At 32.8% G+C, this 24593-nt stretch overlaps 1 protein-coding gene across 6 annotated transcripts in view; it reads right to left on the bottom strand.

Annotated features, from left to right (window-relative positions):
* The window catches only part of TfAP-2 (transcription factor AP-2), a 245737-nt gene that overhangs the window by 126312 nt on the left and 94832 nt on the right, over positions 1 to 24593 (bottom strand). The window contains exon 1 of one of the 6 annotated variants that reach the window (XM_065355280.1): positions 3692 to 4074. The exons of 4 other annotated variants lie outside the window; for them this stretch is intronic. The gene's annotated coding sequence lies outside the window, so the exon portion shown is untranslated. Of the gene's footprint in view, positions 1 to 3691; positions 4075 to 24593 lie in introns of those variants that run through there. One more of the 6 variants, XM_065355281.1, reaches the window with a different exon arrangement.

Here is a 24593-nt window from a genome sequence, read left to right as displayed (position 1 = left end):
GAAAGGGGGAGGAGGGTTAAAAATTTTCAGATCAAACAATTTTAAAATTCTCAAGGTCATTAAAAATGGAAAAATAGGCTCAATAATTTCAAAATAATTGACAGTATAGGAAAGGAATTTAAAATTTAAAATTTGATTTAAAGGTTTTTGTTTGAAATTTTGGTAAAAAATCAGTACTTACAAGAGCAGGAAACTTTGAGTAACATTTTTTAAATGCTTCAATTTTCGGAAAGGAAGGAAGAGGGTTGAAATTTTTTCAGGTCGAACAATAATCAAATTTTTGAGACCCTAAAAATGGAGCAAATTAACCCAATAACTTTCAAGGAAGGAGAGGAATTCTCAAAATTCAACATTCAAAATTTGATTGAAAAAAATTGATTTTTTTTTAAATTTTGGCATAAAATCAGTACAAAAGCAGGAGACTTTTGGTACAACTTTTTTTAATGTTTCAATTTTCAGAAAAGGGGTGAGGTGGTTAAAAATTGTTCAGATCAAACAACTTTAAAATTTTCAAGGCCCTTAAAAATGGAAAAAATAGGTCCAATAATTTCAAAATATTGACAAAAGAAGAAGAATTAAAAATTAAAAATTTTATTTAAAGTTTTTTTTTGAAATTTTAGCAAAAAATCAATACAAAAACAGGAGACTTTTGGTATATTTTAAAAAAAAATGTTTCAATTTTCAGAAAAGAGGGGGAAGGGGCGAAATTTTTTTAGGTCAAACAATTTTCAAATTCTCAAGACCCTTAAAAATTGAAAATATACCCAATCATAAATTTCAAAATATTAAAATAAGGAGAATTCAATTTGACTTAAAGTTTTTTTTTTGAAATTTTGGCAAAAAAAATCATTAGTACAAAAGCAGGAGACTTTCAGAATAACATTTTAAAATATTTCAATTTCAAGAACAAGGAAGGAGGGTCGACATTTTTTCAGATCAACTTTCAAAATGTTCAACTCCCTTAAAAATAAAAGTAATAGATCCAATAATTTCAAAATATTGAAAGAAAAAAATTAAATAAAAATTAAAAATTTCGTTTGAAGGTTTTTTTGTTGAAATTTTGGCAAAAAAATCATTGCAAAAGCAGAAGACTTTCAATTCATGGTAACATTTTAAAAATGTTTCGATTCTCAGATAGGAGGGAGGGGGGTGGCATTTTTTTACATCAAACAACGAAGGGAGAGGAAGAGAGGAGGTTAAAGGCCACGATTTTCAATTTTCAAGAAGAAAATAAAGGGGAAAACATTGAATTTTTTCCAGTTTTGAAAGAAAGGGAAAACACTTGGATGAAAAGTTTCAAAGTTTAATTGAAAAAGTTGTACCTGTTCTATTTTGGCAATTATGGCAAAAAAGTAGGACAAGGGCAGAGTAGCAGGTCTTTCAAGTAAAAATAAGGAATTTATAAGGACAAAAACAGGATGAACAGGATGAGAAAAACTGCCAAAAAGTCCCCAGGACTTGCAGAATTTTCTCAAAAAAGACTTTTGAGATAATTTAATTTTCTGTTTTATAAAAATAGTCTTTTGGACGTTCCAAATTCAGCTCAAAATAAATGAAGCCTTCCAAGAAATCACACTGTACTCATGAGAAATTTCATGATCTCATTACAATTGTTTTTTCTCTTCATTTTTTTCGTTGGACTCTTGATTTCTTTCATGGAATCGAGTCAATTGGAACGTTTCAAATTTAGCTCAAAACATTTGAGAAAAAAACCAATGCCTCTCCAGAACTGAAAATCACAATGAAGAATTTTATGCTCTGCAAATTTGCTTCTTTTTTTCTTTTCATAGGGTCTTTTGTTTCCCTGAAAAAATAATTTTTATGATGGGAGATTTGGAATAAATTAGAAAATTTTTTGAGTCATTTTAAACATTTCAAATTTGGATGGAAATATCTTAAAAACGAAACCTTCTCTTCTCCTGAACAAATTACAGAACAGATATTTTGGGCAAAAATAGGTAAATTCAGCTTTATTAAACTTCTTTTTTTTTTGGAACCCAAATGGGTTTTTGGTTCCAAATACACCCCTGACAAGGTGTATCATGATAAAATCTTAGAATAATTTTAAACATTGTCAAATACATGTGTATTGAACAAACTTTTTAGTTACACTGAATCTTTGATCATAAAATTGTCAAGAATCATCCTCGAGACCTCCTCCCAACCACGTCCTCCCCCTCAACATGAGATGATTTCACTATTTATTCTTTATAGACATTTTTCTGAAATAAAATTATAGGCTAGCTCCATGAATTTTTTTCAGAAAATTTTTCAATTTTTGGCACAAGTCACATCACTTTATTTTTTTTGCACGATTACACTTTTTTTCTGGTTGTGATCTTAAAAAATCCAAAAAATGTCTCCACAACACCACATAAAAAATCTAAAAATAATTCAATTCAAATTATATTCAAAAATTCCAACCTCCATCATCGTTTGATCAACATTTTTCAATTTCTTCGGCACTAAAAAAATCATATCCAACCAGCTGATCTCACTACCTATAAAATGCATATCAGCCTGCAATTTAATCTCAAAGCCATTAAATTCTTCATCCAGTTGATCCAAAATCTAACCAGTTCTACATATGAATTTTTTTGACCACTATCACCAAACAGAGTGAAATCCGGTACCCGTTGGCCGAGCATTCTCGTATTTTCGCAAGCACCTTAAACTAGTTCGTCCGTTACAAAATCTCGCGCTCTTCACGATAACTCCGCGAAATTAGTTGGCCAGTTTTTTGATTAATTAAAACCCAACTCGTAAATCTTTTAGGGCGAACTTCAGCTGCAAGCTGAAGCATTCACTTTAGGACAGGTAAGTAATAGCTCCCTAATAACCACGCTAATTTAATATTTTTATACCATCATCAGATGCTATAAAAAATAAGATTATGTTTTGATCGTCGTTCGTGGACCTTCGACAAGAGAATATTAATCTTTCTAAAGCGTAACTCGTTCTTATGGAGGAGCGTCAAATTTAGAAGATTTTTTCGAGATTTTTTTAAATCAAATCAGGTTAAGTGGGGGCAGGGTGTTGTTTCTCTCGACCTGCAATGTCCATAATCATGATATTCAACGTATAGTTTAATGAGCAGTCGTCAGTAGGTTTGGTTTCCTAATACACACACGGTATCATTATCATGACATGATTGTATTGAACTCTGGCCGATCTTTTAAATACGAGAGATTCTAAATTTGTAAATTTCATGTTATTTGTCGAAAAAAACTACTCTTTCAAGGTATTCGAGTTCCACGATGAGGTGTGAAAGTTTCACACATCGAATAAAAAATGATTTTAGAAAAAATTAAACGAAGTATTTGAAAATATTTCGAGGTAGATTTTGCTCAAATAAAGTTCACGTGATTTCAAAGTTCAAAACTTTTAGAGGGGAAAAATCATCGAAAAAATTCTCAAAAAATAAAAAAATTATCCCAAAATGATAAAAATAAATCAATTGAACGATTATTGAATTTCCAAAAAAAAATTGACACAAGGCTGAAAGGTGATCAAAAGTTCAAATTCTGACACCTCAAATCACCATTATTTCAAAAAAACGATTTCCTATAGATCAAAAAATCACAAATCTACAATCATAGCCAACTTCTTCACAAATTTATCAATTAAGTACTTAACGAAAACGCCGACCAAATTCTCAAAAAAAAATTTGAGTAAAACACACTCGTGTTACCTACGACGAAGCTTATATTTTGACTCCACGTGTTGTATAAAAGTGGTGCAGCAGCAGACGAAATCTCAGATCTAAGGTGCGAATCCAGTTTTTTATCCTCATCCACCTGTGGGCTCGGGTAGCCCGCAGCTATCAGTCGCGATATACCGTACCGAATACTACACGAACACGCGCACGCCCCTATCAGCCGGTAAATTTGCTCGGTACCCTTTGGCCGAGGGATCAGTTCGCGAAAACTTTCAAGGCTTCACACCGCGAAAAACCGAATTTGAAAATCGACGAAAAAATAGGGGCATCAGAATGAAAAATATAGCGAATAACGCGATAATATTACCTCCCACCATATCATGTTTATTCGCTGGTCAACCGAATACTATTTTATAATGCTTCGAGCTATCTAAATAGATAGTATGTCTGGTTGGTCGAGTTGCGGGGGAGGTAGAGGGGAAGTGGTTTTTGTGCAGTAAAATCTCATACACTGGAGACGGGCGCGAGCGATTATGCCGCTGCCTACAAATGTACTCTGGTACTAACCATAGACAGATACCTGTCTGTCTTCGTTCTCGGCATCTTTCTCTCTCACTCGCTCATCTCTCCCGCATCCCAAACTCTCAGGTATAGAATGAGAGAGAGAAACTGGATTTCGAACTAGAAAAGACGCGTAAGAGAGATTGTACCGTAATGTGCTGCTGTCGAAGTCGATTGTCGATGTAGGTATTCCGCCGAATGGGGAATGGCGCTTTTTTTTCAGTTTACAGTTTAGGCTTCCAGGCTATAGGCTAACAGAATTGCATTTAAATATAGCTTAAGTAGCGGTTTGTTTCGAGGTGATGGGGTTGCTGATTTTTTTTTTCGGTTCGGAGGTTTGGTTCGGATTTCAGTGTGATGAGGTAGTGTGGAGATCAGTTTGTAGAATTTTTCGATTGATTGATGAAATATAGAGGAAAGGGATTTCACTTTCACTTCAATTTTTATACCCAAATTTTGTGCTAGATACATTTGTAATTGCTCAATCCAAAGTTCTGTAATCATTGAAGCGATTTTAGTAGATATAATTTTATCTAATCCCTCGATCAAGAAAAAAGATTCAATATGATTCACAAAACAGGGTCCTGAGATAACAAGCCACAAAGGGAGGGGGATCCTGAAAAGAAAGAATCAATCTAAAATTGAAAGATCACAATGCAGTGGATGTAACAAGCTGCCTATACTAACGGACAAAAAAATAAGAAGAATTGGGAGGTGATTGGGGGGGGGGGGTCATTCCATGTCAAATCAGCTTTTCCCCTCATCAGGAAAGAAATAAAATTGTCATAATTGTGGCACCCCCTCCTCATATGAAGCAAGTGGTTCAGAAATATAAATTTCTTTTTTAATACCCATTGACTTTGGAGTTTAATTGCTGAGGAATTCTAAAACTTGAAAAAAAATCCATTTGCAGCATTTTGAAGGTAATTAAGTAAAGAGTTATTTCAAAAATGTTTGCTACAAAATCACAAAAATCCAAAATCGAGCTTTTTTTATGCTAAATTTTCAAAAACTCGACAAATTTTGAAGCTAGAATTATAATTTTTGAAAAAAAATCCAGAAAGCTGAAAGCATACATTTTTATGATATTTACTACGATGAACTTTCTGTGATGATATTCGAAAGCCCATGAGAGGGGGGGAATTCAAAATGTTAAAAAAATGTGATTTTGTGGAAACAAAAGAAATTGTGTGACAAAACGTGAACTGCAAAAAAATGTTGGGAGGGTTTTGAAAAAATTCAGGGCAGCAGACTTTAATTTTGATTTGAAGTTACTTACTCAGAATTATTTTTACCCCGATAGTGTTTCTGGAGGAGGGGGAAGGAGGGTTATGCATCCTCAAAAAAAAGAAATTTTTGGAAAAATCATGTTTTTTTTTTGTTTTAACCCCTACTTAACCTGTTTTGAAAAAAATTGCCCAGTTCCAAAAGATAGTATTTGAGATTCTGCATCGACCTAGGCCTTGACCATCAAAATCCAGGACGATTTTTTCAGAAATTAAATAATTATGCCAAAAAATATCAAAACTGATATTTTGACATGTGGGAAATTTTTTTCATTTTTTTCTGGGGGGTGTTATTGCCAATTTTAAAACAACGAGAAAAATGATCAAAAACTTTTGATTTTTTTTTGGTTTTTTGAAATTGACAAGAATGACTAGAAAATTGGCCCCACTGTACCTCAAAAAATTTCCCAATTTCAGAAATATAGGTTATTAGGATTTCAGAGATGATGCTGATCATGATAAATAAAATGATCTGAACCAAATAAATCATAACCCACACAATTTCTTCAATTTTTAGAAAAATTTTAATGGCCAATGGGAGCGTTGAAGGACATTTTGAGCAAAATTTTTGGGCTCTATACCCCCCACCCCCACCTCCTTCCCCATAATTTTGTGAACCGCACCAAGAAGAGTTCATAGTTGTAAATAACTTGAAAATTTATGGTTCTTGGATTTTTTTTCCAATTTTTAAAATACAGATTCCTAAATTTCACAAGATTTTAAATGTTGAGTTATCAAAAAAGTTCAATTTTTTTGGCAAATATTTTGAAAATATTTTTTCCAAGTTGTAATAGGTATTTTCAAGCAATCAATCTCCTTCTTTTTTTGGAGGGAGGGGGTGTTTATAATCACAAGATTATTACGCTCATGGAAGGGGGGGGGCAGATTTGGTTTGTGAAGTTGGTGTTTTTTATTAGGGAGATGAATTTTTGTATTTCAGAGGGTTCGTCAGGGATAATATTGAATACTTATAGATATGTATTACTACAGAAATTTCAATTACTGAAAAAAAACCACTTCACCTATCCGTTTGAGGAAAAATTCATACGCGACACGATTTCTTCAATTCTCAGGAAATTTGAAAGGCCAGTGGGGGCATTTGATATTTTTTTTTACATTATGACCATTTTGAGGCTCGTACTCTGAAGCTTTTCGCGAATCCCACTTCAAAAAATTCATAGGCATTTCTAAAAATATATTTCAAATATATGTTTCCTGGAATTTTTTTCAAATTTTCAAAACACGAGCTCCAAAATTTGATGATTTTTTGACATTTGAGTGTTCAAAAAAGCTCAATTTTGAATTTTTGAACTTCTCAAATTTTTTAACGAAAAATATTTTTTTCCAAATTGTAATATTTTTAAGCAATTTAAACTCCAAATTGCAGAGTATCATGAGGAGAAATTTCAATTGCTGAAAAGAAAAACCTTCTCCTCTGGTCGATGGAGGGGGGGGGGGGAGATGGAAAAAAATCTACCGAAATCGAAGGACTCAAACTCAATTAAAACAAGACCGATTTGACATGAAATGACTCTGCCCATCTTTAAACTTGATAATTAATTGAAACTTTTCTAATGATTTAAACTTTTGAGATATTTCATCAGGTTGGATATTTTATCTTCAGCATTTTGATGCCTAATAAAAAAGGTTGATCAGAATTCAAAAGAGCATTACGATTGAATAATCAATAAATTCATTCTAAATGGGGATTCAAAACCATTTCAGGATATACGTTAGTAAGCTGTTACGTCAAAGAATCACAGTTCCAGTTCTGAGGGCAAAGCTCTTCTACAATTCTGCAGGAAATTCTGGCTAGAAAATTCAAAAGTTGTCTTCTTTCAGCAAGAATTTGGACTCAGGGTTCAAAAATTGGCTTAAACTTTGAGGATTTCTCAAAAACTTCAAGTACATGGAAGCAGCCATGGCCTGAGAATGAAACGTATCCCAACCAGGAGAAAAATGTGTGAACTAAACAAAAAAGAATTAAAAGAAAGGCTCAAAATACACTAACAAAAAAAATTTTTTAAGTTCAATTTCATTTCTTAATTTTCGGAAAATTTTTAAAATTTAAAAAAATTTAAATCTGGCTTATTTTTCATGGAAAAAAATAAAAATTTGATAAAAATTGACATAAAAGGTTGAAATTTGGTTCGTGCTTCATTTTCAACCTTCTGAGTAGATTGGTGATGGTTTCGAAACCGTTTTGGAGCCTCCAGCGGATTTTGGATTCTACGGTTTTCGAAAAAATGCTGCAAGCAGGGTAAAAATGCAATTCTGTTCTTATTAACTCGGATTTACTATCTTTGTAAACTTGTCGATCGATTTAGAAAAAATATAAAAATTCATTTCAGCGCTTGAAATTTTTTTTCGTTGGGTATTTTGGGTTTGGGCCCTACTTTGATTCACCTTTATCCAGTTCAAAATTTGTTGGACCTGTTGCGATACTTCTAAACATATTGAGTATGCTTTCTCAATTTTCAAATTCATCATCCAACCTGGAACCTGAAAGCTTCTCAAAGAAGCATCAATTTTTTCCTACAGATTCCTTTCAAGTCTCAAGCATCTACTCACAGCCTTCGTAATAAACCCCAAGAATCAACTGCAGTCTGCATCCATCATAATTTTCCAACTGGAGATCCCCAATAGGTATCTCATTCTTCGTCAAACTATTTATTAATGCATATTTCTGCATCATTCCACATCGAACAGACAAGTAACACTTTCACTCAGCGATTTAAATCTTTTCAATGATGAACCATTTAACGCTAGTAAAAAAAAATTATCATACGAAGACTTAAAAATGCATATTACACGTAGACGGAATTACGAGTACGATACATAGAGTAGAGAGAGAGAGAGAGAGACTGGCGGGCTGGCGCTTAATGACACTATATTATGTACATTACATACATTGTCAACCTGGTACGAGTATATACTATCACCGTTCCACCATCATCCAGTCTTAGCTATTGTATTTATATACGAGCGTTGAATTAAAATACACGCTGGGCTCTTCAAGGATTGCTCGATTTTAATATACATCTTTTGAAATATACCAGTATACTTACCTATACACGCCATCGATGGGCGCTTCAATAAAGAGAGACAACAGAGATCAGAATCTGAACCAAATTACTTCTCTACCTTTATTATTTCTCGATCGTCTAAAAAGAAAATTGACTCTAGCGTCGAGTACGCCAACAGACACCCTGCTCTCTTCCTACCCGTGTTAAACTAGACACGGTGCGTTAAAGTTTTAATACGAATGATTTTAAAATAGAGTGCATACATAAAAGACTCACGGTCCTGTTAATATTAGCGCGGCCTTCTATTGCCCAAATAGCATGAAAGGAAATTTTACAGCGCAATATACCTAGGTAGGTACTAGGTACCTTCGCATCGCACTCGCAGATGAATTATCCGCAGTCGCTAATTGCGCCGTGCCATTTCATTTCATGCCGCACAAGTCATATTTTTTAAATTGCCTTTTTCAAGGTTAGCTTGGCTAAAAAAATTTACTTTGGATTTTTTTTCAAAGTGGTGGATGGACTTTTTTGCGGGAGGGGATGAGGAAAAACGTTTTCCCGCCATTTTTCGATAAAATTTGAGCGGGAAACTCGAATTTTATGATAAGAGGATATAGGTACCTTATGTATAACTTATGTATTGAAGTACACTATTCTAAAATATGTTGATAACGAATTGAGAGACTGCATCGCCATCTGTAAGACAAGATTGTGAACAAACACCCATCAATGACGCTCTCTACCATCAAGTTGATAGTACTTGGAATTCCAGTTGGTTAGAAATCTGGCCACTCGAGAGCGCTGTGAACGAACTAGAGACAATGCCTCATCAAACTACTTTGCAGTTTAGTGTGTGGTATTTTCTTTAGATAGTGCTATGGAGCAATAGAATCAAAAAATAGCTCTTGTAAAGGATACTTTGGCCACTGTCTATCGGATCTATCCATGTCAAGTCTAGTTGATACAAAAATTGTACACTGGATCATCAATATCATAATATTTTAAATGGCGAAAGACATGGACCCCCGCAGTAGAAGACTGATTCCACAAACACAGGTTATTTCATCAATTTAAAACACTTGGGTTTCGAAAATTATAACAACACACATAAGATTTCATACGCTAGAGGCTCCAAATCTGCTGAAAAATACAGGGATTCGGGTTCACATTTCAGAATGTAAATACTTAATAGACAAGAAATAAGTTTTTCCGCTGGTTCAAGCCTAAATTCAGTTAATTTGAGCTTTTTAGGGATCCTCTGTTTCGAAAATATTTTAAGCAGAATTAAAACGTAACAAGCTCAAAATTTCCCATTATTTAATGAAAATTCATTCAATTTTTTTCTGGGAAGTTTTTCTTCTGAGATATTTTGAGTTGAAATTTAGAAATTCCACTTGAATTAAATTTTTCAACTGTTCTATCACAAAAAATCAATAGTTGAATAAAACAGATGGCTTGCAGAAAAAATGAACAGAAACAAAATTGAAGAGCATAAAATTTCTCAACAATTAGGCTGTGATTTATTTTTTTTGCATTTTGAGATCCTTATTTTAGGTCGAATTTGAATCGACTGTTTGCGATCAAAAAATCGATTTCACATTTACCATAATAAAAATCAACTATTGTAAAAAATTGAAGGTCCTATGAAAAAAAATATGAGAAACAAAATGTGGAACATAAAATTTCCCTTCAATAAAGCTACAACTGTAATTCATGGTTCAATTTTTGAGATATTTTCATCTCAGTTCGAATGAATTATTTGTTGTTGTTGTTTATTTGTAAATTTATTTCAATTTTCCTGTAAAAAAAATTGACTATTTACTGGAGAAAAAAATCGGAGGGGCCTATGTGAAAATTTCAATACATGTTACAAGTATTTAGATTGCTTCTGATGAGAAATTTGAGATTTTTTTCTGATTTTCTATCACACAAAACTCATTGAAGCAAGACAAAATTGTAGGTACAGTATGAAATTTCCTACCCAACATGTGATCAGTTTTTCTCCAAGAGGTTTTGTTATTTTGAGAAATTTTCTGCAAAAACTCGAAAGCTCATGGTTGGACGATTTCAAGGCACTTTTTGAAAATCTGGAATTTCAAAACATAACTTAAGGCCTCTGAACGATTTGAAACCATCTCCAATCTACTCAGCTTGTTGAAATAACGACGTTTAAAGTGAATTTTAGCTCAATTTCATTGACCCAAATTTTGTGGAAATTTCAACTTTCAGAAATCAGCTGGAGGCTCCAGAAATACTCAAAAACGTTTAGAATAATATTGTTTCTAATCTATGGGGGGGGGAGAGGGGGGTCATTGAGATAAGCGCACACCGAATTTCACATCTATAAACCAATTTTCTAAAATTTTGATTTTTTTCGCATTTTTTGACTCGAATTTGACGTTTAAAAATTCACCAAAAACAGAGGAAGACTTTTGAGATTTTGAAAATTGGCGAATGGAATCTAAAAGTGTTTTGAAAGAAAGAGATACAGTAAATCATCCAAAATCCGTGTAAGAAGAACGTCTATTGGAACTGGACCATTTTCCAAAACAGGTTGGATATGGGCCAGAGCGAAAAAAAAAAACTGTACTTTAGAACTTGAAAAAAATTGCCAGAAATTTAAAAAATAATATCAAACCTTTAAAAATTTGAAAAAAATGAATAATTTTTTTGGCAGTTGAGGTCAACTTTCAGAAATATTACTTTTAGTCGATTTTTCAAACTCTCAAAACATTTAGCTTTTCAATTTCATTGAAACAAATTTTGTGGAAATTTCAACTTTCAAAAATCAGCTGGATGTTCCAGAAATGCTCAGAACGTTTCGAAACAGTCTCAAATCGATGAAGGGGGGGGGGGAGTCATCGAGAAAAGTGAACACCAAATTTCACATCTCTCGGCCAATTTTGTAAAATTTTGATTTTTTTCGCATTTTTTGATTCCAATTTAATGTTTAAAAATTCGCCAAAAATCAAAAAAATGTATTTTAGAACTTGGAAAAAATTCCTAAAATTATATTGAACTTTTGAAAATCTCAAAAAAATGATTAATATTATTGACACTTGGAACAATTTTTTTAACATCAAGACTGACTTTTGAGAACTTGATGCTCAAAACGTTTCGAAACCGTCTTAAATTGATGAGGGTGGGGGGGGGGAAGAGTCATTAAAAAAAGTGCATACCAAATTTCACATCTCTCAGTCAGTTTTGTAAAATTTTGATTTTCTTCGCATTTTTTGATTCCAATTAATTAATGTTTAAAAATTAGCCAAAAATCTAAAAATGTATTTTAAAACTTGGAAAAAATTCTAAAAATTATATTGGACCTTTGAAAATTTGAAAAAAATCATTACTTTTTGACACATGGAACAATTTTTTTCAATATCAAGACTGATTTTTGAGAACTTGAAAAAAAAAACAATGAATAGCAAAAATCATGTCAAAAAATACTTTCCGAAATTACTTTCAGTCATTTTTTCAAACTCTCGAAAAACTTGGAAAATACTTTCATGATCCTAAAACTTGTGTACATACTTTCAAAAATTTGGAAAAAATTCTGTACAGATCTACCGATGAAATTGAATCGAATACCTATCTCGAATTTCAAGCAAAAAAAAAATAGAATATCAATGATTCCAAACTTTCATTGCAGATGAGAGTTGATTACATTATTTTTGGGACCACGTATGTCTCAATGATTCTCAAACTACTGAAATCTCGAGTCACTTGGCGGCGATTTGGGGGGGGGGGGTCTGAGCCATTTTTCAGAGTAAAAAAATAACATAATTTCTATCATTTGAACACTTGGAAACCTTCGAAAACAGAATTCGTCTTGAAAAATCTATACCACTTTCAATAAGTACACCTTTCAAAGTACCAGTCAAATTATACGAGTACATAAAACAGAACACTCCGTCACTTCGTCTCCACTCATCGTTCACTTTCAAGTCTAAACATCTGTAAACTTGATTTAAAAAATCGATTCTCGCGTGTAACTTTTAAAGGCGCGTAAGAATTTTATCTCTAAAGTAGTCAAATTTAGTAAAGATATTAAGGTAACCCTTTTCACGAGTGATTAACTTGGCAAGCGAAAGTTTTCACGAAAAGATGTCACTTAAGGCAATTTGCAGCCGCAAAACGGTACAGCACCTTTAATACGCGACGACGATAGCGCCGCGTATACTTCTACCTACGTAATTAGCAATCGTAAACTATAAGTTAAGCTTATTCAACATTCGCTCGCACAAAATTCAAATTTTAACACAGTTCTGTCTTTTTCACAAAAGTCTACACTTTTATAAATTTCAACGAGCATCACTATTAATAGTACCTTAAACCTATGTTAGCTCGTTCCATATTTTCTCACCGGAAAACGTAGACACTTGTTCCGAATTAATAATAATGTTTGTTCTGTAAGACGAGAGGGCGGTTTTATATTGAAAAAATACCCCTCACGTATAAGGGTATATTCTCTGGCCTTATATATAGCGAGATTACGTCTTATCAAACATCAACGCCGCGCCTCCACCAGATATTATACTTTGAGAGAGAGGCCGACCTAATAAATTCATAAAACTGTTAAAAACGTAGTAATTATCGCACAAGCCGTCGTCGTCGTCCGGACCAACGAACGACCAAGGTGGTAGGTTCTTTTTGTTATACGTATAGGTACTTTTTGGCAAAACAAAACCAATTTCATTAACCCAAATCACGTATCTTTAAACGCTATAACTAGACCACGTTTCACTTCTATTCACATGGTCACATTAGAAAAAAGGTAGGCGTTGCTGGGCAATCCGTTGCGGTATATTCAACGTTCTTCGGCAAATATAAGAAAAAGAAAAATTGATTATTTAACAAAAGAACGAAGCCAGATTGACCGCTGGTCACCACACATATTGCATATAGAATATACAGCTTCGCTATCGCTCACCAGGCCACACGATGCCTAATGCGGCGATTTTTATAATTTCAAACCATGAACGGAGTATTCGAAATTGGATTTTTAAAGACCGCAAATTGGATATACCTGATTTGTTGAGAGTAAAAAAAAAATTCGAGAATTTTGGATTTTCGTAATCTGCAGTTTAATAATAAAAGAGAAAAAAATTATAAAATCGTATATTCTCATACAATTTGGATATCTCTACCCTTTTTTCTATAGTCAATTAAGGTACTCGTTACCTGCGAATACCTACTCATGCATAATATAGGTAGGTTCGAAGGATCTGAGTCATTTTCGCAACATACAGAGTACCTACAACCTGTTTCTAGTGCACACATCTCTTCTCTCTAATACATAATAACCGTACGAATATTATTCAGCTGGTGTACTCGTATAATGGTGCCGGAAACAGCTTTACACATTGCTTTCTATAAATCTTTCTGCTGTTGACGGCCTCGCCAAGCCGAGATGAGATGAGGAAATAACCAACCACCGAAATTAATTCATAGTCGATTGTTTCATGAATGGGTTCAGCTATACACATTCCTTAAATAGTATGCACAAATCACGCGAATCGATTCTCTCAAACAGATCGTTATAATCGATGCTCTGATTGAGGATGTGTCGGGTATGAAATGGTCTCAAGGACTACAGCTAACGTAAGAGGGAATGATTAAGTCTGTGTGAGAAACTAAATCTCATGCAAATTAAATTCGCTATTTGAGGGAGAAGTGAATTTAAGGTTTTTGAAACGAAAACGAATTCTATCTGGGAAAATCGAAGATCGTTTTTTCATGACTCATCTACGTAGACTTCTTCGTGTTTTTTTATTATCTTTCCCTTATTTATGGATTTATCAACATTTGAGCTGATTTTCAGGCAAACACCTCGAGTGCCTTTTTTTTTAATCAGTAGGTATATTTTTACGTGTGAGGAAAGAATTCTAAAAATTAAAATGCTTTATTCGAATGAAAATTCTTGAAATTAGCAAGAATCGCTGCATCCTGTCAATAGCAAACACATTTTAGATCCATCTTGAAATCGAGGTAATATTTTAGAACGCAGTGGTGCCAATTTTTTGATCATTTTTTCTAATTTTAAAAAATGAAAAAAATGTCCAAAAACTTGTGAATTTTTAAACAATTTTTAAAGTTGGCAAAAATGATCGAAAAATTGGCACCATTTCGATCCTATAAATATTTCCTCAATTTCAAGAATGATATCTTTGAAGTGATTAATGCATACCTAATATTTGCCAAGAAAAAATTTTCAAAACACGAATTTATCCAAAAAAAAAACAACACTCGCGCATTTAGCATTCGCAAACGAATCAATTAATTTACGATTGATTCGGTTTTTGTGAAACTATTGTAGAGAAACTGATCTCTTTTCAAGCGAAGTGAATCACATCGAATCGAATCGAATCATTCACAACCGATTGGCGATTCCACAAACTGATTGATTTCTAGGTGAATCATTCGCGACCGAGTTGATCAATAGTTACTGAAAAATTCGCGAACGAATTGATTCGTATAAGTGAATCGTTCGCGAACGAAAAATCGATTCATTTACTCAATTTTTGATGAATCATTCGTGAACGAATCGATTCATTTTGTACTTAATTTTTGATGAATCATTCGTGAACGAATCGATTCATTTACTCAATTTTTGAACGAATTAAATAATTTTTAGTAAATCATTCGCGAACGATTTGATTCGTATAAGAGACTCGTTCGCGAACGACTATTCATTTACTCAATTTTTAGGGTTCCCCCACCAAGGGGAACCATATTAAAATCGCTTTCAATAATTCAGCCCTCCACGTTATTTAGAAAGGTATCTTATGTGTTGCGTAATACGCTATACATAAGACTCCTTTGTATCTGCCAAGTCACTTTCTTCAACTCTAAATAGTAAACATTGCTAAACTCTTTCTACTTTGTTTTTATCAGCCAACAGTTTTTGATGTTCCTCCAATCAAAATCAAAGACAACGAAAATTTCTTTTTATCACTTCATGAATGTCCATCTTGAATTTTCAATGAAATTCATAATTTAATTTGAACAAAAACAGATTTTAAAATTATACTTTATTTAAAGTTCATGATCGCATTTAGCGAATGGGCTACTTTAGCTGGTGCTGAAAAAGCTACGAGTAACGTACCGACCACCGGAAACGAATAAAAGTTTATTGATATCCATTAGCTTGAAGATTATTTTGTTCCATACATTTCACCTCTATTTTTTTCAAATCAGGTTTGTTTATTGAGTTTTATAGGTACGGTTGCTTTTGATTTGTAGTTCTAGCAGTCTGTGTTTAGGTACTATGATAGCTGTTCTTTTCGCTACTTACATTAGTAACTCGGAGCAGAAATTTGACTTTATGTATTTCGTCTATTTTAGCACAATTGCCGATTGGAACAAATCTTCAAGCTATTGGATATTAATAAACTTTTATTCGTTTCCGATGGTTTCCTTGATCAATATGTTACTCTTGACTTCTTCAGCGTCGACTAAATGCGCTTTCTTCGTTATCAACGATTCTACCGATCACTTCGCTCGTTTCTGTTGAATTACACTTGTTATTTTTTTTTAGCAGCAACTCAGCCAGACACTGACGGTGAGAATTTGAATTTTTTCTCTCAAATTTTTGAACTATCGGAGATTTTGGATTTTTATATTTATTCCAGTCATCCAGTGTAGTGTAAAACAGAGAAATAGTTTCAAAAATAGTTCAAATTTTTAAAATTAAAATATTAGAAGCTTTCATTGAATTCAATTGTTACCTACCTACTTGATGCTCTATTTTTTTGCGACTTATTGAAATGTAGATGCGTTTAAAAATTATAAAATTAAAGTTTTCCTCATTCAATTTTTTAAATTGATCAAGTCAGAAAACGTGTCAAGCAAATGTCACCGATTCAAATCTCTCTTTACTCTTTAGTCTCTTTTTAAATTTTTTCAGCAGCAAACAGCAGGAATGACCAATGAGCGGATATTACATACCTTCAATTCGATATTCAAAGATTCGAATCTTTGACAACAATTATGAATTATCATTTTGTATTCGGCCAATCTCACTCAACAAATCTTTGAAACCCCCAAATAATATTCAATTATAATTCGAAAAAATTTTATCAATGATTTTCGATTTATATTTATGCCAGTGTAGTGACACAGGGAAATAGCCATGAAATATGAACTATGAAGTTGAACAAAAATGTTCCGAGCACGCGAATTTTGCTTTTGAAGTTTTGAATTTTATTTTCAAACAAATTAATTTTTCACGTTTGTGAAAAAGAAATAAAAAATCTGCCAAAATGCAGGTCCAAATAATTTGGAAAACAATTCGAATATTCCCGATCACAAATTATGAAATATTATTAAGTAGGTACCTAATAACTCAATTTTTTTTTTTTTGAAATACCATTTTCAATTTTCATTGACATTTCATCGTGTTTATAAAAAGTAAGTACTCATAATTAATTAATAGAAAGGCGTTTTAAATATTTTTTTATGGTATCAACTTTACGGGGAACCCGTTGCCAGGTCACCTGTGACCTTGCTTGTTGATAACTCATTCGCGAACGAATCGATTCATTTATTTACTCAATTTTTGATGAATCATTCGCGAACGAATTGAATAATTTTTAGTGAATCATTCGCGAACGAATTGATTCTTATAAGTGACTCGTTTGCGAACGAATCGATTATTTTACTCAATTTTTGACGAATCATTCGCGAACGAATTGATTCTTATAAGCGACTCGTTCGCGAACGAATCGATTCTTTTACTCAATTTTTGATGAACCATTCGCGAACGAATTGATTCTTATATGTGACTCGTTCGTGAACGAATCGATTCATTTACTCAATTTTTAATGACTCATTCGCGAACGAATTGAATAGTTTTTAACGAATCATTCGCAAACTAATTGATTCGTATAAGTGACTCGTTCGCGAACGAATCGATTCATTTACTCAATTTTTGGTGAATCATTCACGAACGAATTGAATTATTTTTTGTAAATCATTCGCGAACGAATTGATTCGTATAAATGACTCATTCGCGAACGAATTGATTCATAAATTAAAGAATTGATCGATTCGTTGGCGAATGGTTCTTTAAAAAAATTGATCAATTCGATCATGAATGGTTCGCCAAAAATTGAGGGTCGTATTAGTTCTTTGTAGGGATCGTGCAGGCCTAGTGAGAGGGTGCTCAAATCTCCTCTCAAGGGGCATCTCTGGAGCTTAAAAAATTTTATGGGTAACTTTTAACTCAAAATATAATTCTCTGCTGAATTTAGTCGAAATCCGCCGATTTTTTTCAGCGATCCACCTTATATGTACCACATGTTGATAACTTTTCTTATGTTTAGTTCTAAAAAATCCTCCCCTGCCCCATTTCCCCTGTTACCCGTTCAACAACGTCATCTCCATATCAAAACTTCTGCACACATATTAATCGTCTCTCTTCTTCTTCCCTCCATATTAAATACATCATCAAAAGGCTTTTGATGTTAGGCTCATTCGTGTATACTCGTACGAAAAAAATTATAAAATAACTCTTTTAGAAAACTTCTTTGAAAATATGTAATTTCGAGTTTATTCGATTATGTACACGTAAAGTTTTCTGTTTTTTAATAATTTCCCTTTCAACCTTGAACAAAGATGAAAAAGTTATAAGAATAAGCCTATACAATGAAAGATGAAAAGCTTGCAACTGACATATGATGGCGAAGTTGGCACGTTGAATCTTTTATACTATCACTAAAGCAGGTACATGCGTAAATGTAGGGATAGAAAAGTTATAAAGCGTGAAACAATTAACGCTTAGTGAATTTTGCAGTACTCGAGTCATCTTCAAAGTTAAATTCATGTACAAAGAATACAAAATATAGGTGCTTTGTAGACTGAGCACAGAGCTTCACAAATTACAAATATGGGCTTGTAGGCTCAATTAAAAATTTTCTTATTAAACCTCAGGCATATTTTAATGATTTTTTTCAATCATTAATATTTTTTTTTCAGCAATTGGGAAATGAAGTTTTCCAATTCGAGTTTGATAATTATCGCCTCACAATACAGCCTATAAAATTACTGAAATTATTTCCTCGTTTTTGAATATTTCTCCGAGTAACTCGAATTCACTGAAAAACTTTCACCACGAGACCGCGAGAATTGCTGGAAAAACACGTGGATACTCAGAAGGTAAAAGAAAAAAAACCGCACGACGATCACGATAACCATAATTTCCCACGACTGATATTTTTCGAGCCTATGTTTGATATGACGATAATTCGATTAAATGGTCATTTTTACAAATAGGCGCCACCAACACCATGCAAGTTAAACTGAATGGGCGTTTTATTTCAAAGTACCAAACGTGGTCCTATAATTAGAGGGGTTATTTCGTTTATACCTCCACCTTCTCGTTTCATAAAGCACCGTCCTGTGTATCTATCTATTCGTCGTCGTTACTCCGACAAAATCCCAAAAGGAAGTAAGTTTTCAAAAAGCAGCCGCAGCAAGTCGCACTCGCGCGTTTACGAATAATCACCACTTTGGCAAAATTACAGTCTCGGTTTCTCTTCATCGTCGCTTCGTGTTTGTACCTACATTGTTTTGTTATAGATTAATAGGAAATTTTTATTCTTGGCCAAGCATAGAAGGAGAGATAAAAGTACGTATGAGAGACCTATCGTGCCTAATGTTTTCGCATGATATTCGCCAAAAATTATTTAACCTTCGAATTGGCAGGTAAAATTTGATTGTGGGCTCAGTAAAAAAAAAACCTTGCAATTATTTACCTTGAATTCGCGCATCATTTAACTAATGTATCTCGTAAGTGATGAAACGACGATGCAGGAATACCGCAGTTTTGCAACAATAGTCATTACCTATACTAAGAATCCTAAATTATGATAAGTGGCGTAATATGGGTTTTATGTAGTTTTTTTTTCACTGGGTAGGCGTTCGATATGCTCGAACTTCACGTTTACACCAATCGATGATAATGTGGCCAATCCCTACCAAATTTTTTACGTAGATTTTTTCAGAAACAAGCACATTATAATGAATTCAACTCGATGGTCGATGGAATTAACAAATCAACCTGTTAGATTGACCTAAATTTTTGCATATACGAGAGAGTGAGATTTGAAAAAGGGAACATGGGGCAAGAATTCGTTCCATGTTGATCAGAACTTTCACAGCATCTTTCTCCTTACAATTTGCAACCTAGAGAAAAAATTGATATAAATTTTCAAACCACACCTACCTAGCAATAGAGAAAAATTTATCGAAAAAATGGCTACTCGACAGTGCAGCCAATCCCGCAACTTGAACTTATTTCCCAACGTTGTAATTTTTTTACCAAGTTTAAATATCACGGTATAAAAATTTTCTCCGAAGATGATATCTTTTCATCTGTTAATACCAGTAATTAGTAATCTGAAGATCTAACGACGGTTTCATCCAAATTGGGCGGGATTTTGTAGTGTTTCTTCACTATTAATCTTACAAATGAGATAAAATCGTAATGTACCCGGTTACACTGGTATTTGGATATGATGATAAAAAAAAAGTCCGATTAATTGCAGGGGTTAAACTTATACGAGTCTTGGGTTATATAGTGGTTTTATTTTATATTTTATTTTACATATACGTATATCTAAGTGTACGAGTTGAGATACCTATAGTAATTTTTAAATTTTTCTAACACGAATGCTGCAGAGTTCTCTTTGGTATAAGCTCGCGATGCGCGATGATGTTACATTTAGATTTTGTTTGGGTGGTAACATTATTTTGGTGAGACGATTAATCATGATCTCGTGTGCTAAAGCAGCATGGTTAATGACCACCAGGCATTTATATAGTAGGTACAGTTTGTTATTGTTTTTCAGGTGCATGTACACCTAGTTCTTTGGCCTCGCGTATATAAAGATGGGTAATTTGATTAGTGCGAATATCGATGCGATATAAAGAGATGGTTAGCAGGTGATACCAGGTGATAGAAAGGTAATTAGGTGGATGTGTCGGGACGTGAGGATTATTTTTATTTATTTTTAGTTTGGTGTTATTCGAGTAAGTACATAGTACTTATTGGTGCCTTGAGGGCATTTTTATAAAGATGTAACCCATAGTTTGTCTATACGATTCTACGTTTTACGCAAATTATAAAATTTCACAATTCAATGTGGTATTTTAAATCCAAACATTTGTGGCCAATTTTTTTTTTTTTTTTTTCAAAAAAGTGAACTTATTTGTATCAATTTATCTCGAACCAAAAATGAAATCAGGTCATCCGCAATTTCGCTCTATTTTTTTCACAAGTTTTTTTCAACGGTCCAGTTGAGTTACTGCCATCATTTTTGTCTCTGTTTTCCAGAGAGGGGGATGGGGATCGTCATAAGCCACATAAAAGCTGAAATCAACCATTCAAAAATTTGAAGAAATTACCATGGAAATTACAGCGACTCAGCCCTTTCATCTTTTTTGCAAAAAACTAATTTTAAAATAGGATCTCTACTTCACCCCATGGGTGAGTACAAAGACTTTCACTTTCAATCAAAATTCAAAAAAAGAAGAAGAAGAAGAAAAATTAAAAATGAAATGGCACGTTATTCAACTCGAAGGCGATGAGTTCAATTAATATGTACGTAGGTATATGGGCCCATTTTTTCAATCCTACCCATCTTGTGACGTGTAACGCATCATTTGTTAGGTTTTTAAGGATTCTCTGCCAGAACTTTTTTCCATACAACCCTTCTCCCACCTATTTTGAAAAAAATTGAAATAGGTAATATGAAAATACAGTATGACCAATTTTTACACAAATTTAATAACATTCAAGAACCTTTAACGCTTTAAAAAAAATCTATGTTTTAATATGTAATTATTTGACTTCGATCGGTTTTTACAGAATTTTCTGCATTTATTATGCTTATGCGACTTTGACGTCTTGAGTACCTATTCACTCCAACGTTTTGATTTCCTGCTTTTTTAAAACTCAATTTCCTTGACTTTAGATCAGTTTTGAATTATTATTTTACGTCATAAAGATTTTCAAAAAAATCTCATCTAATAAAGACATTCCCCCCCCCCTAAAAATTTCTAAAATCTGGTCCAATGAAAATTACTTTTTTGCACGTACTTTTGAGCTAGAAAAAATTTACACTTTTTGCGATTTTCTAAACACCTCGCGAACACAACCAAAAATGGATTGAATTTGAATCAAAACCATTAATTTGATCAAATTTGATGTATTGTGATGAAATTGAATCATCAAAGTTCATTAAATTAGTAGATGATCAGTTTGATGAATTTTCACCCAACTTTACCAAATTTGATCATCTTTGTACATTAGCATTAGATTTGATCAAATTGATGAAAGGAGTTGCGAAAAGATTAAATTTTGGATCCAATAATCATATCAAAGACACATTAGGTTCACTTATTATCATTGGAAAAATTTCGTGAAGGGTCCTCTCTTCATTTTTTGTCCCATTTTGTGTACGTATTTTTAAAATTTTCAATTCCCCTCCCCGCCCCCTCCACCACCAAACTGTATACATGGAATTTTTTTCCAAAAAAATTCCACATATTAGGTACACATTTGCCCGACTATTTTCTTTCAAAATTTTCACATTTTTAGGCCACCACTTCCAGAGGTAGAAAATACTGAATTTTTAAGGTTGGAGGGGGGGGGGGGGGGTGAAATCATACGATTTTTTAAGATGGTTTTACATAAAAACTAACCTTTTGGTTGAGTTTCGCCAAATTTGGAGAGACAGCGAATTTCACTATTTTATCTTTCAGGGCTCTTTGAAGTACATAATTGGCAAAAGGAGATGGTATGTAGAAGAATTAGGTGCAATCATTTTTTTTTTTTTAACAAAAAAAACATGATATAAAACCTGATTTTTTGATCTTTTTAGATTTTTGATCCTCAATCAGATCAAATTTTAGGTAGGTACCTAAGCAACGTTTTTTCGATATAATTAAACATCATTTGATCTTCTAGCATCTCCTTTCATCAATTTGATGCAAAAAATCACATTTTATACATTTTTTTTGATAAGAGAAAATTTCGATATCTCTGCATCTTTTTACATCAATTCGCTCAAATATGATGCAAAAATATCTTTGATCGTTTTTTTTTCATCTTCTACATCTTTGTTTGTCAATCTGATCAAATTTGATACACCGTTCCTTTGATATTATTTGATATAATTCGAATTTTTCTCATCTTTTTTAGGTTAGGTTAGGTTAGATTAGTTGATTTGATAGAATTAGATCACTTTCATCTATTCTAATTTGATCAGATTTGATATGAAAAGATCGAAATTGGTAAAATGTTCTTTGATATTGTACTCAAGATCACATCAATCTTTTTTCATCGATCAGCTCAAACGTAATGTAAAATGATCTATTTTGATGATATGTACGATGTTTTTTTTTGATGTGATTGGATCCAACTTGATCTAAGAAGTGTTGAAAAAAAAAGGATAAATGTTGGAAAATTTGAAAGTTTTTCCATTTTTTTTTTCCTTTAAGTAATGGGTTGTTTCTTACCTTTCTTTTTATTTTTCAGTTTAGCATACCTACACAAATGTTTTATCAGTCTTTTAAAAAAAAAAAATGTGTTTTATGTGCAATTTTTTATTTAAATTTTAAAAAGTGGAAAAAATGAGGGAAATATCACAGTTTTTGGGAAAAAAAGTATAAAATTTTGCGGTTCCAGAAGCAATTGTGGAGGAACGAAATGCAATTTCGATATTTCGTCATCATTGCATTTTTAAAAGGAACACACAGCCAATTAGATTATTTGAAAATTTTGTAACTTCCCGGCAAATTCTCTGGGGTTTCAAAAAAAAAAATGAGATTATGACCACTTTTATAAATCTCTCTTCATTATTTTCTTTTCTTAGTTCACATACTTATTTGAATCAGAATTTCTTGAATTAAGGAAAATTCAGATCTAGCCCATCAATGTATACATCTATCAAAACACATCAAATTCGGGTGGAAATATCTATTTTTGATTTCGAATTAGATAACTAGCTAACGCAGTATTCTAAGCCTTTCTGCAGTATCCAGTCAATTTTCTGTATTTTTAAGTTTTTGTTATAGTTTTTGTATACGTCTCTGATAAAACTCAATTCCTAAGAATTCGTATCAAGTACCTAAACCTAATCATAGGAAACTCTTTTTAGAGAAAACTGCGCTCAAATGAAGCGAAGAGTCATGATTCATGATCGAGGAAGTATAAACTAGGTGAATTTAAATACTCGTATGACGAATGAATTTCAACGAAACTTTTTTTTTTTTGGGGGGGGGGGGGTGTTTATAATTACACGATTATTACACCCGTAGGGGGGGGGGGTTAGATTTGGTTTGTGAGGTTGATGTTTTTGATGGAAAAAATTATTGATGAAGCGAAGGAGAATCAAGAAATCTAACAGATGCTCCAGAACTGCTTATAAAATCAATTTCAATGCTTAAGGTAAAGTCTCAATTATGGGTCACTTTTTTTCAATGAGCCCCAGTTCATACGTTTTTAGAAATAATGGACTAAGCAGTTGGATATGTACCTATGTCATTTGGGTATACCATTTTATACAATGGGAACATAGGTATTTAAAAAAGCATTTTTCTGAAGGGTATTTTGACCCGATTTAGAGATCCCTGTCCTCTAAAATGGGTCAGTGATTATTTTGCAGCCCTTGAGGATAAATACGTTGTATTTTAGAAAAAAAAGTAATTAAAAGTGATCCGAATGATTTTTGACAATAAACAAAAAAGTTTTTGAGAGAAAAAAAACTCAGGTTGACCCATAATTGAGTACAATTTTTTTTCAATTTTCATCAATGTTACTGTTCGCTTTATTGCATTCTGCCGATTTGTTTGGTATACTTTCATCCTGCACTCATTTTTGTAAAAAAAAAGTGCACTCAATTATGGGTCAAAAATTTTGAAAAAAAATTTGTAATTTTTATAAATTATCAGTTCTTAACTACTTAAAACACTATTCTAGCTTATAAAAATTTCAAAAAAATGAAAAAAACTCAAAATTTTACAAAAAATTTTATTAAAAAATTTACTTTCGAAAGTTGG

This window comes from Planococcus citri, chromosome 3, assembly GCF_950023065.1.
Source record: "Planococcus citri chromosome 3, ihPlaCitr1.1, whole genome shotgun sequence".
NCBI lineage: Eukaryota > Metazoa > Arthropoda > Insecta > Hemiptera > Pseudococcidae > Planococcus > Planococcus citri.
Note: the sequence above shows the minus strand (reverse complement) of the source record. Positions and strands in the feature narration are given on the sequence as shown.